Below are 14636 nucleotides of genomic sequence, written 5' to 3'. Positions count from 1 at the left end.
ACTTCATAAATAACCCTGAACTCTGGTAATTCAGCATCATTCATAGTCTCAACAATGAACAGTGAATATTGTGCTCAGCACAGTGGGTAATGCACAGATGTATAAGATGTAGTTCCTGCCCTTAGAAGATTACAATTTGCATCTTATTTCAAAAACATTAAAATATTCATAGTGTCTATAACAGCAAAAGATTCACATGATTTTATTTACCTTAAAATTCAGACCTACTTAGAAATAACTCTTAACACATGATTTATCAAGCCATTACTGATTCTCCTTAATGTTATCTCAAAGTGTGGAAATTCATTTGGGGATTCATTTAAGATTAGTGTTGAATTTCTGTTCTAGATAATATGATGCTGGACCCACCATTGTTAATTTATGAGTAATCTCAGGCTTCTGTTTCCTCTTACTCATGAAAGAGAAAACTGTTTTGCCCTCCTCAGTTTCTTCTCATTTCTCTAGTTTATGAGAAAAATACTGCTCCCAGACTAGTTGTTTTGAGTTTTATTACTGTTGTTGTTTGTTTCTTTTGTTTGCTTTTGTTGTTCTGTCTTTGTTTTTTGCTTTTTGGGATATAAAACTTGGACAAAACAGCAATGAGGAGAGGAAGAAATGGGATGGGATGGGCTTGGAGTTGAAGAGAAAAATGTTGCAAGCCAGCCCTGTTGGCCTATTGGTTAAAATTCAGCATGCTCCACTTCAGATGACCAGGTTCAGTTCCCCATTTGTCTGTCAGAAGCCATGCTGTGGTGGCAGCTCACATAGAAGAACTAGAAGGACCTATAATCAGAATATACAACTATGTACTGGGGCTTTGGGGAGGCAAAAAAAAAAAGAGAGAGAGACTGGCAACAGACGTCAGCTCAGGGTGAATCTTTCCCAGAAAAAATAACAATAATAATGATAATAAAATAAAATAAAACTTTCTTCAAAAAAAAAAAGTTGGAAAACAGCTGAGTAGAGATGAACATGGAAGAAAATAAAAGATTCTGAAAGGAGTATTACTTCCATCGATAAGTATACTTCACTGTATTTGAGAAACCCACACAATACCCTTGGAGTATATTTAAGTTTGGTTGTAGGTAGTGTTTCTTTGGTCACGACACTGCCATGAATTCAGATCATGTTCATGGAACTACATAACCATTAACAAGTTTATTTTTTCCTTCCATAAATATTTATTAGATATTTATTCTGTGCTGGGCACTGTCCTATTGATCTATTATCTAGTTGTAAAAAGACAAGGGAAAACCTCAGCCAGCATGGGACTTATATTCTAGGAATAAAAGTGATACTGGAAGCACATTAGAACAAAACACAACAAAAGTATCTGTCTAAACTGAAAATTGGTATGAAGAAAACACATGGTCAAAAAAAAATACTTTCAAAAAGTATCTACCCCTGGGATGTAGAAAAATGGCCAAGAATTTTCAAGGCAGAGAGAATCCTTAAAGCAAAGGACTTTAGGCCAAAACAAGCTGGGCATATTAAAGCCCCAGCAAGGAGGCCAGTTCAGATAGCAGGAGCGTAATGTGTAAACAGAGCATGCTTAAGCTAAGGTAAAGGATGTAGGGAGAGAGAAACATATCTGATTGACCTTTGTGGTCACAAAAAAGGAAACAGGGTTTACTAGTATGTTTGTTTGTTTGTTTTCTAGAAGTCATGTAAAACTTTTAGAGCTTAGTCAGGGATGGCATATACCAGAAAGTAAAATTTGAGGCCAAAATGATAAGCTTGCACAATTGTAGAAATCTGGGAAAGAAAATTCCAGGAAATTTCCTGATGTAGGAACAATCTACATTTAATGAGGTCAGGAAAAAAATCTGTATGGCCTGGACATTATTGGGAATGAAGGGGAGAAAGATGTATAGAAGGAATAAAAACAGAAGGCAAATTCATTGGAGAGCCTTTAGCATGGTAATTAGCTTTTAATATAAATTGTTATCTGAAGTGTATCATACAGATAGAAAAGTGTTCAGGTCGTGTGTGAAGACTTAATAAATTATAAAAGGAACACATGTGGCCCCCCACCCAAATTTTAAAAAGAAGAAATGAAATTAACATTGAAAGCATTCTGGAAGTCTGCATACGCCACATCTTGATGTCCCACCTTCTCCCCAGGGGTTAGAACTATCCTACTTCTAATGATATAGAGTGGTTTTGCATATTTTTAAGCACTGTTTAAGTGTAATTTCACAGTATATGTTATTTTATATCTGGCTTTTTCTTCTCAATATTTCTGGCTTCTTTTCATTCATTATTTCGTGAAGCTCAGCATGTTTATGTTTAAAATTACTTTTTAATTTTTATTGTTTCTAATTTAATTGTGATTGTATACAGACACACAAATGTTCAGAAAAACCTCTTGATAAAATAGGAGGAAATCCTGCCATCCGTGACAACATGGATAAAGTTTGAGGAAATTATGCTGGGAGAAATAAGTAGGCAGAGAAAGACAAATAGTGTTTGACCTCACTTATGTGTGGAATATAACAAAATCAAACTTATGGAAACAGAGAATCCATTGGTGGTTGCCAGGAGCCAGGAGTGGGGGAGGTGGGAAATGGATGAAGGTTGTCAAGGACACAAAATTTCAGTTATAAGATCAGTAAGTTCTGGGGATGTAAGGTATAGCATGGTGACTACAGTTAATAATACTCTATTGTATACAGTTGTCCCTGTGTCCATGGGTTCCATGTCCCCAGATTCAGCCAACTGGTGATCAAAAGGCCTACAACGGTTACATTTGTATTGAACGTGTACAGAACTTTTTGTTCTTGTCATTATTCTCTAAACAATACAGAATAACAACCATTTAAATAGCATTTGCATTGTATCAGGCATTGTAAGTAATCTAGAGATGATACACACAGGTTATATGCAAATACTATGACATTTTATATAAGGGACTTGAGCATCATCGAATTTTTGTATTTATGGGGGTTCCTAGAACCAATCCCCTATGGATACCAAGAGGTAGCTGTATTTGGAAACTACTAATAGAGTAGCTTTTGAAAGTCCTTATCATACACCCAAAAAATCATACTTACGTGAGATGATGAATGTAACTAACCTCATTGTGGTAATCATTGTACAATATATGCAAATATCAACTTATTACATTGTACACCTTAAATTTACACAATCTTATGTGTCAATTATATCTCAATAAAACCGGAAGAAAAAGAAAAATCTTTATAGAAATCATAGATAATTGAATATTATTCTGTTTTATTCTGATCGTAAAGAGCTTTCCAGCCATGATAACTGACCTTTATTCACAAAATTGATCCCCAGAACAGTAAATTGAGTAGTTGATTTAAGAGTAGTTCTTTATGGTAAGTAAGCCTTTAAGTCCACTGTCTAGACACAGTGAGACAGGAGTAATAATAATATTGAGAAATAATGTTTTCTTTTCAAATTATGGAATCTCTATCTACCCCAAGTAACTTAGACGCTAATCAAAAATGTTTTTGTCGTTGTTTATTTTCTGTTTTGATTTTTATTTACTCTTTCTTCTTTGATTCAGTGAAGTACGTTTCTTTGTTTATTTACTCATTTATTATTTTTTAATGGATCAGAACCCTGAAACTCGTCACATTCAATATTTTCTCATTGTAGAGTTTAAACATGTGAAATAAATAGACCAAGGATTAACAGAATAATCAGAGTATCACAATTGTTAATTCTTTCCCTGTAGTCCACCAGGGAAAATTGAAATACACATCCAGTGGACAATTCGCATTTCAGTTCAAGCTACTTGCTGAAAGCATGAAAATATTCCTACCATGAATGGACATGTCAGCATGTTCCAGCTTTCAGTGGACACATAATCATTTTATAGAACTAATCTAAATTTTAAAATCTGGGCAAAATTCATAATTACTTTTCAATGGATGGCCATTATCTCCATCTTTACAAATGCTGATTTAGCTTTGTAACTCCTTCACATTACTGAACTTGGTATCTTAACTGTTCCACAGCAAGCATGGCTCCAAAACAGGTGGCCCATTTGGTAACCGGATGAAGTCCCTATGCCCATCTCCAGGGGTCCTAGTACTCTTTCTTGTGAAGTGTGAATGCAACCTTTCAGTCTTCCTCCCTGAAGCCCGCTGTCAATCTGAGTTGGCGGACAACAGGAAAGTTGTATGGCATTCCAGAACCAGTGCCTCAATTCATTATTTCAAATGATTGCAAAATTACTGTCTCTCCAGAAATTCTCTCCGGCTGTTTTCTATTAATCATCACGAGGATCTTAATTTTCTTCACTCTCCTTTCCCATCTCTGTAGTTCTGTCTTGGAGTTCCTGGTGGTGCTGTATGTCAGTTTTAAAATAACCAGAGAAGAAACAAGCTCATTCTGTCACAACATGGAACACTCAAACATATTGTTCTGTTTCACAGGGAGAAATTTCTTGCTCTCACTTAAAATAAAGATAAACTTTTTTAATCTCAACAACACAAAGCAAAACCAAAAACATCAGTTGTAAAGGTTTAGTTCAGTTGTGTCCAAAATGTAAATATAATGAGACTTTTCTTAAAGATGGTTAGCATGTGGTCTCCATTGCCCAGAAAGCTCTCATTGGTGCAAACAAACCTCTCATATAGACTTCTCAACTTCTCTCACTTGTATAAAATGCGTATTTTTTTGTAGAATTTTCGGTTTCAGATAAAAACCTACATAAGAATATCTTGCATAAACAGCATTTTCAGTTAAATATTGCAGGTATTCTCAACAAAGATTTAAAGATATTAGCAGGCATGCTTTGTATTTACACAGGAATATATTCTCAAAGTTGATTTTGTCATCTGCTAAAATGGAAATATACATTCTTGAGATAACAATGTTAGTTCATGAATTTTAGATATTGCCTAAAAGTGGAGATCTGAATCACATTCTAGGAAGCACCGACTCCAGTCAATTAAATGGCTCTATAGTAAAACTTCAAGTCACTTTTATTTATTTATTTATTTATTTATTTTGTGTGTGTGTGTGAGGAAGATTGGCCCTGAGGTAACATCTGTTGCCAATCTTTCTCTTTTTGCTTGAGGGAGATTGGCACTGAGCTAACATCTGTGCCAATCTTCCTCTATTTTATGTGGGATGCTGCCACAGAATGGCTTGACAAGCAATACTAGGTCCACGCCCAGGATCCGAACCTGTGAACCCTGGGCCACCAAAGTGGAATCCATAAACTTAATCACTATGTGACCAGGCAGGCCCCTCAAGTCACTTTTAATTCATTAGTGTTTAAAGTAAACCTGTAAAATAATATCCTTTCAGTGTAGCATTATCTTGATTACAAAAATTAAGAAATTTTTTTTTAAATGTGAGTCACTCAAAATGCAAGTGGTGATGGCTTTAAAATGCATCATGTATGTTTCTGTATCGTAGTTACCTCCACACTTTTTACTTATCTCAATTTACTATTAAAATCAGTTTGCATTTCCCAAATATATAGTAAGTGGCGTAGCCAGGCAGAGAGCCCAGAAATTCATGGAAGAAGTTTTCCCAGAATTAAAACTGGACTAAAATAGATCATTGCAGCCAAATTCTCTCATGGATAGTTAAGAATGGACAAGATGTAAAACACAGAGTAAGGAAAATCTATACAAGAAGGCATTTCCATTTAAATTAGTTGTTTTCCCTCCTAATGGGAGGCAATAATAACAATGATGACAGTAATGATAATGATAATAATCAGAGGCTGGCCTGGTGGCACAGTAGTTAAGTGTGCACGTTCTGTCTGCTTTGGTGGTCCGGGATTTGCTGGTTCGGATCCCAGGTGCAGACATGGCACCACTTGGCATGCCATGCTGTGGTAGGCGTCCCACATATAAAGTACAGGAAGATGGGCATGGATGTTAGCTCAGGGCCAGACTTCCTCAGCAAAAAGAGGAGGATTGGCAGCAGATGTTAGCTCAGGGCTAATCTTCCAAAAAGAAAAATAATCATACTATTAATGGCAACTACTGTTGAGTTGACTTACTATGTCCCAGGTACTGAGCTACCTACTTGACAAATATTATCTCATTTAATTCTCAAATACTCCTGTATGTATGGATTATAACCCCCAAGCAGGATGAGAGAAATTAATTCCTACACATAATAGAATACCTCTCCTAGGTAATATATTTAGTATATGGCAGAACTAGGATTCAACATGGGGCTCTGTGAGTCCAGAACCCATATTTTCAGTGACCATACAATAACCAGTGATGCGGAAGACAGGTTCAGTCAATTGCTCGTTTGGTGTTTTGTCTTATTGTTTGCTTGTTTCTGTGTATGATACCAGAGAAGTAGCGGTACATCTCTTGCAAGTAAGAACTAAGGTTTTAAAGTATTTTTCCAGCTACCTCAATGAGATGATATTTGTAAAGATTCCATATCGTTTCATTTTAGCCTTTCAGGAAGGCACTGGTTCAAAGATAGTTCATGTCTATATCCATGTTTAATTCATTTCCCTTATATTCTTGTATGAGAGGAGAAGATAGAAATATAAACAACTTGCCACAGGTCTGGAATGGCAGATAGGATTATTCCTGTCAGGCATAACCTAACTCAGGAGTAACATAAATCTTCGATATACATTTACTGAATGTGCATTTACTGAATTTGTTGAAATTCTGCAAATTTGATCAATAGCTAGGATATCTGGCAATATGCCAATCTTGCTTACATTTACTTTGAAAACTTTGTGTCTTCTTAAACATAGGATGATGTATTATTTGTGTAATTTCTACAGAATAAATCAGTACTCTGGACATTTGGTGCTGCAGGAGTGACCTTTCTAAAACATATATGTGATTGTGTTAATCCTCAATTTAAAATACTTCAGTGCCTTCCTATTGGTTACATAATGTAATCCAAGACTTTTAGCACTGAATATGTGGCACCTGGATCAGTCAACAAACGTCTATTGATACCTACTGTATTAATTATCATGGTTTAAGGTGCAAATATTTATTGATTTCACATAAGAAGTCCAAGACTGGTGCAATGGGTCAGTGACATCATCAGACATGACTCCACCTTCTTTCCGTCTTTAGCTCTGTTCACAATATATAGTCCTCTGTTCCCATGTTTATCACCTCATGGTCACATGATAACCATTCTTTTCCAGGCTCATGCCCTCATAACAGTCTAACAGGAAAAAAAAAAAAGGACAGGTGGAAGAAGCTGTGCCTATTTTAGGCAAAGAATATAGGCAGATTATATAGCAGAATTAGGATTATTTCATTAGCCACCTCTGGTTTTGAGGGGAGGCTGAAAAATATGCTTAGCTAGATACTATGGGGAACGAGAAATAACTAAGTTTTATCTTTAAGGAAAAATAGCAAAATAGATACTGGCTTGGCATCTAGCAAGACCTGAGTAATATGTAGAAAAAAATGAGTTGGTCATTGGGGTTATGAAAGGTACTATTGCTCCTGCTGAGAGCACATTATATAATCTACTCTATGTCATCTATCCTATCTCTTGCCCTGACATACTTCTATATTTACTCTGTACTCCACTTTAACTGGACAACTATTTCCTTGAATTGTCCATGTACTTTCCTTGTTTTCTTACCTTTGCAGCTGCTGTAACTTTGACTTGTATTGCCCTGTCTTCTTGCATGTCTGCTGAGTTTCTACTTTATCTAGATGTCAATTCAAGCATCTTCTATTCTATCAAGCATTCTCATATTCTCTCTCTTAAATGCCAAATAAAATACCATTCATTTGTGTCACATCACACTGTGAACATTCTTATATGCTTACATTATTATAAACAAGTGATCAAAAGATCAGGGAATTTAAAATATATTCAATTTGTGGCCACACGAAAGAATTGAAAAAACCTGCTTTCAAGTGTTTAAGTGATATGCAACATATATGATTAAACATTTGAAAGCCAGTTTTGTCAGTTCTTTTCTTGTGGCCACAAGGACATATATACAATTCTGTGCTGGAAGTTTAATCATAATGAAAAGAAAATATTTTGCTTAGCTAAATTATCAAATTTTGGCTACTGTAGAAAAGATAATAGCAGAGATGTAGCTAAATTATTAAACTTCAGACACTGTCGCAGAGATAATAGTGCAGAAGTGAATAAGTAATCTTCTAGATGTTGTCATATGCTGTCATAATGACATGAATTAGTGACCAAGTAATGTTGCATAATTGTCTATAATTTTGAATTTTTGTCTATAAATAACATTAGTATAACACTTTAGTGTTTTCAATTTACTTTCATAGACTATCTTACTTGATCTTTAAAACAGTCTAGTAAAGCAGATATGATAAATATCATAGTTCCTCTTTTATAGAATAGAAATGTGTCTGGTTCAGAGATTTTGGATATGCCGAAAGTCACATAGTGAGGGGTAAAATTGGAAATTAAATGCACATCTTTTGATTCCAAATTCAATGTTTAGTTTACTATGCAATTGTGACTCTTTGTGAATATAATAATTGTATAAAAATTGTGTACATTTGCTCTCCTGAGTGTGTTGTATGCATATATTTGTTAATAACTAATGTTGTTGAGTTACAATTATTTTTAAATGTTACGTAAAATCTAAACATCACAAACATAACATTTTCTATGTATCACTCATTATTTGAGGTCTAAATTGTTCAGTCCTTCTTCAGTCTTTGTCCTAGTTTGCCAGAGACTTTCTTGCTTTTAAAACTAAAAGTCCCCAGTCCCAGTAACCTCCTCAGTCTTAGGAAATTTAGAGCATTTGGTCACCTTCTTGGTACTTTGGAAAACATAACATGCACCGCATAACAACATTTCGATTAACAACAGACCAGATATTTGATGGTGGTCCCATAAGATTAGTACCATATAGCCTCGATGTGTAGTAGGCTATAGTATCTAGGTTTGTGTAAGTACTTTAGGAGAGGAAGAAATTTTTCTCTACTCTTCTAGTTCTTCTGGCTGATCCAAGAATTAAATTGATATGAGACAGATTAACTTGAGAAAAACAAACAGAAGTTTAATAACATGTATACATAGAAGAAACCCAAGAAAACAAAGTAATTCACCAAAATGGTCAAAGTTTTCATCTTAAAAACCATCCTCAACAAAAGGCAAAAGATATTGGGGTGGAGAGAGTCAGGGACTTCAAAGGGAAGGAAGGCAATTCAAAGGTATGTGGAAAGGAGGGAAGGTTTGACAAACAAATGTTTGGCCACAGAGAGACAGAAGAACAAAGAGGGGAGCCCAACAAACAGGCTTGCCTAGATTCCTCCCTGTCTACCACCTAGTTCATGTTATGCCAAAGTGATTGCTTCCTTCCTGAGACAGGTTTTTTATCTGAATTCTTTAAGGCAGTTAAGGGGCATGTACCAAGAAAAACTTTCTGAATCTTTTGTTTCTCAAAAATAATCAGCCTAAAATAACCCTCATGATAAAGAGACACATTTTGTGGCAGCAAATTTTATTCCCCTTCAGAACACTCTATGATGTTCCCACAACAATGAAATCACCTAAAGATTAATTTCTCAGAATGTATCCCTGTGGTTGAGTGACGCATGACTGTATTCTTTTGAGCAGTCTCAGTTCAAATTCTAGGTGCTTCAGTCAGTAGTTTAATAAGAAATCTTGAAAGATGGAAACTCGTTGATACAGTTTAACAAAGAGCTCAACCTGTCATTATGTCTCATTAGTCATACAAAGTTTAACAAATATTTATATCCCATGAACTATTGAATTTCAATTAATTTTATATATCTTCTTATCAAAGCATCGTAGAATTTGATTTGCATTTATATATGCTTATACAAACGCAAAGAGTTCTCCTATAATCATGAAAGAATTTTTATAACTGATCCAAGTACTATTGACTTTTATCTTTAAGAGCAAAAACATTTTGATTTAGATGTTTTTGAAAGAAATGGCGTGTGTTCATTTAAAATAGTAAACTGTGTCGCTACGGGAATTAAATTTTACCCACCACTATGAAATAATAAAGCGCCATCACCTCATTTACAGAGTGTTTTTATCATAAAAATACAAAAGGATAAAACAAAATTGCAAAAATAAAGCTTACGGATAAAACAAAAATGACATCTTTCATTACAATAAATTGGACTATAAAATTTTTGATTAACACACTGAAGAGAGGACTTCTGCTTCTGGGTGAGATGTAGTTGATCACAGTAGACCAATGGTCCATCTGCAACATAGAGAAAAATCATATTTTGAAAGGCATAGAATAGTTACGGAAACAACAAGAATATGGAAAACTAAAATTTCAAAGAAGAGAAAACTCTCCTATTATGAGTAAAAATGGCCAGCCATTTTTTTCTTGGATCTAGATGCTTATTTTGCAGGGACATTGAGTATATGGTCTGACACAAGAAGACTCTAAGAGGAATCGAAACCAATAGAGGCTTTGGTAGTTGAGAGGAGGTGAATTCTGGAGTGATGGGATAGAAACTAGAGAAGCCAGACCAAGAGCTGTTTATATCATGGAATATTTGCTGAATTCTGGAGCTGCAATAGGGGCTAGGGCTCTGAGTTAAATGCTTCTAAATGACAATTTGAAATAAAATATAGTCTCATAATACTTATGAGACACAGTTCTGATGGAGTCTGGGGGTCTGTCTCAAAAAGTTGGCTAGGGTCCCCTCAAAACATTTGCCAGATATTGAAAAATATGGGATGCCTGAAAGATACAGACCTGAAATAAAAACATCTCAAGGGGAGAACTGAATTTCCCACAGGCTCCTGAGATGAAGAAGATAGAAAAGCACCAGATTCTCAGTCAAAACCATAGGAAGATCACAACCTAGCACAGTGATGGTTCGATGTAAAACAGCAACTCAGCCTAGCTTAGCTCAACCCTTGACTGAATTAACGATATTAACAACCACCTATAATATGGCGACCACAAGAAAGGAGAACTCTTTCTGGTGAAAGAAGCCATTGTCTGGATCTATATAGTTGTTCTTTTCATAATGACCCGCACATAAATTTAAAAATATGCACGATACATGAATAGGAAATGTGACTAGGCAGGAATGAAAAGCACTAAAAAGAATAAATACATGAGTAAATATAAAAGAACGTTGATTATTTAAAACAACAAAAATAATAATGTGTTGTGAGATTATAACATATGCCAAAATAAAATATGTGACAAAAAAGGCACAAGTTATGGAAGAGTGCAAATAGAGTTTTCAACTTCTAGCAGCACATTCTTAATATTATTTTATAAAAGACTTCTGGTTATAACCTTTCTGAGTCCATTCATGATCACCATCGGCTAGTTTTATCCTCATATTTACTTGATAGTTTGGCAGGATATAGAACTATAGGTATGTAATAATTTACTCTGACCATTAAACACGACATTCTAGTCTTTTGACCAGAAAACGTCCGGTCACTATGTAAATCTCTTCATACTATTGATAACTTGATGTTTTTATTGTAAAATTTTTATGAATTCTCCTATATCCCGTGAGTTCTGATATTTCTTTACTATATATATAGTTGTAGATCTTTCTTAATCTATCTACCGCCCTTCAGGAGGTGGGGCTTTCCATCTGGAAATAAGAGTCTTTCTTTAACTTTCAGAAATTTTCCTGTATTATTAATTTTCCTCTCCATTTTCCCTTTGTTCTTTCAATCAACAACTTATTTTAGAGCATCTGGACTTATTAAATTCTCTCATATTTCCCATTGTTCTGACCACTTGCACTGTGTTCTTGTCTCAATTCTCTACTTACTCATTCATTCTTTAGCTATGACTATGCTCCCAATAATCTCAACTATTAAAATTACATTTTAATAATTTAAATAAATGTATTTTTAATATTTAAGGGCTATGATTGTGCCTGTCTTATTCTACCTTATCTTTTAAATTTATAGTTGCAAGATCCAATTAAATTCATCTAAGCTTTTAATCATAGTAGAAATAATTTACCCAAAAGTCTAGTGAAAGGAAGCAGAGAGCAGACATACTTTAAAGAAAAAAATCTTTTCATCATTCGTTTCTAAAGAAATAGCAGTATAATAACTGAAGGCGAATTTGCTGCATTGTGTAGATTGTGAGCATGTGAGCTTCCAGGCTGTGAATGGCCAGTCAGTAACAGTTTGATCCTCACAACATGGACGGCACCGCTGATTGTAAGAGACTGACTGAAAAATGACTCTATCAAAAACTATTTCTTGCTGTGAAAATATTATAAATGTCATTGAACTAATACAATTTACTACTAGCAAGAGGTGTCGTAGATGGACCTGCTGAAAGAAGTCTGAAAAACAAAGGTGTAACAGCTGATATTGCTGGAACTTCAAAAAAGGTATGCTGTGTCATTTAGAGGCTAAGAATTCTACTACTGCAATGACTATAAATCCTCAAAGGTGTTTTTGAGCACCGTATTGGAAATTAGGAAAGATTTCTGTTAAACATTTTTTTCAAACTATTACGTGATTTAATATGTTTGATATATAAGTCCTTGTTATGTATTTAATATTGTATGTAATGTGTCTTTTTTTCATTACTCAAGTTAACACATATGATTTTAACCTATGCAAAATGACGTGATGTATTTAATAAATGTTTTCATCTACACAGGTAGATAGAAATAGAGCTACTCTTGATAATACTTGTTTTCATTTTTAAAATATAAAATTTCAGATTTAAAAAACCCAGTCTATATTATCTGTGATAACAATTTATTGCACTTTATTTCTGAAATTTATGTATGAGGAAATAAAGAGGGAACAAGCAGCAGACATGGTAGATCACTCAACCTCCTTGATCCTTACCTACCTGAAATCAAATTGGAAAGTCAATGGGTGTCATTCACACAGGCTCTCTTGAAGCCAGGGATGGCCTGTAAAATATAAGCACATGTCTGACAACATTGCACCTTGTCTTCTTCCCCATTCTTGCCTGGAATACACAGACATGCTGTTACCACGAGGACAGGGAGAAAATAATGGCATAGACTTTGGCAGTGGCATTATCGAGCCATTGGTTCACCAGCTGACTGCCTCCCAACTTTTCATATGCCAGGGAAGTAGACGTTGTGTATGTCTTTACAACATCAGAAGTCAGGTTTTCTATTATTTTCAGTTGAAATCTCACGTAACTGAAATTATATAGATTTGCAGACAAAACTGGAGTCACACTATCAATGTCATTTTAATTTCTTATGTATTAAATTTAATTTCCTTTAAGTGTTAGTAAAACAATAAAATAGAAGTGGGAAAGAAATAACTGAAACTTAGATAATACTTTTATAAACTATGTATGTTGGTAAAAAATGATACTAAACTTACGAAATATTTTATGAATAGTCTTGATGTTAGAGACATTATTTTTATACTTTGAGCTTCTTCATACTCTACTGACTTTCCTCTGTGAGGCAGGGGAAGCTACCTCACTGAGAGCTACTGTCAATTCCCATTCCTCATCTCTCATTATTTTGCTAATTAAATTATGTTTACACTGATAAGGTTTATGATATTTATATTTTATATACATTTTGAAATAGTTTAGGTTTTGTTGTTTATTTATTTTTTATTTATTGTTTTGAGGAAGATTAGCCCTGAGCTAACTGCTGCCAATCCTCCTCTTTTTGCTGAGGAAGACTGGTCCTGAGCAAACATGCGTGCCCATCTTCCTCTGCTTTATATGTAGGACGCCTACCACAACATGGCCTGCCAAGCGGTGCCGTGTCTGCACCAGGATTAGAACTGGCGAACCCCAGGCCACTGAAGTGGAACGCGTGCACTTAACTGCTGCACCACGGGGCCAGCTCCTCTTGCTTATTTTTAAAAGAGATGTCATGTCCACCCTTTACTTCTCCATACCTGGTTTCTATAATTATTTGGCTGAGTATTTGGCAGTGTTTTGCTACGGACCTCAAATAGACTTTCTTCCTGAGGTTCTGGCATGCTTACGAATGTTTGTCAGTTGCTTTTATAACTGAAGGGAATTTAGCCTTGTATACAATTACTGGGTGCTTTTCTTTTGAGAACTATGCAGATATGACCTAACTAAAATTTTTTAAAAATCTTTATTTCAGGAAAATTTTCCTTTCCATTATGACTAAATCCTCCTGTTCCATTTAGTCCTTATCTTCTTCAGAAACCACAATCTTGCGTATGCTCTTCCCCCTGATAATCCTGCATAGTCTAAATCTTTTATCTTCTAAAAAGTCAGCTATTGATCATTGCTGTTTTACGTTTCAATTTCTTATTAGCTATTGTGAGATGGTCGCTTCCTTGTGAGATTTTGAGTTGCATTTGTTTTTATGTCCCTTGCTTCTAGCACGTGTTCTTTTCTGTTATATTTTTTGTCCATTTTTTTCTGCTAGTTCCTTTTCATCTCTCCTATTTCTATAATCTACACTTTAGTCATCTCTATATAATCTCTGACCTCCTTTTTATCATTAAGATCACTTGAAGCTATCTATGTTTACTACAAATGTTAATCTGTTTTCTTAGATAAATGCTTTTGGGATGTTGTGTCTTCATTTGCTTCTGCCTGTGTGCTTTCCCTTTTCCAATGGACAGGCCACGTCTCCTGTCTTTCTGTTTATCATTCATCGTTAAGTGGAGCCAACTATTTGTTGACAAAGACTGTGGAAATGAGTGAGTGGAGTAAGATGGGGCAGCTCTCAGCT

This window comes from Equus caballus, chromosome 3, assembly GCF_041296265.1.
Source record: "Equus caballus isolate H_3958 breed thoroughbred chromosome 3, TB-T2T, whole genome shotgun sequence".
NCBI classification, from domain to species: domain Eukaryota; kingdom Metazoa; phylum Chordata; class Mammalia; order Perissodactyla; family Equidae; genus Equus; species Equus caballus.
Note: the sequence above shows the minus strand (reverse complement) of the source record.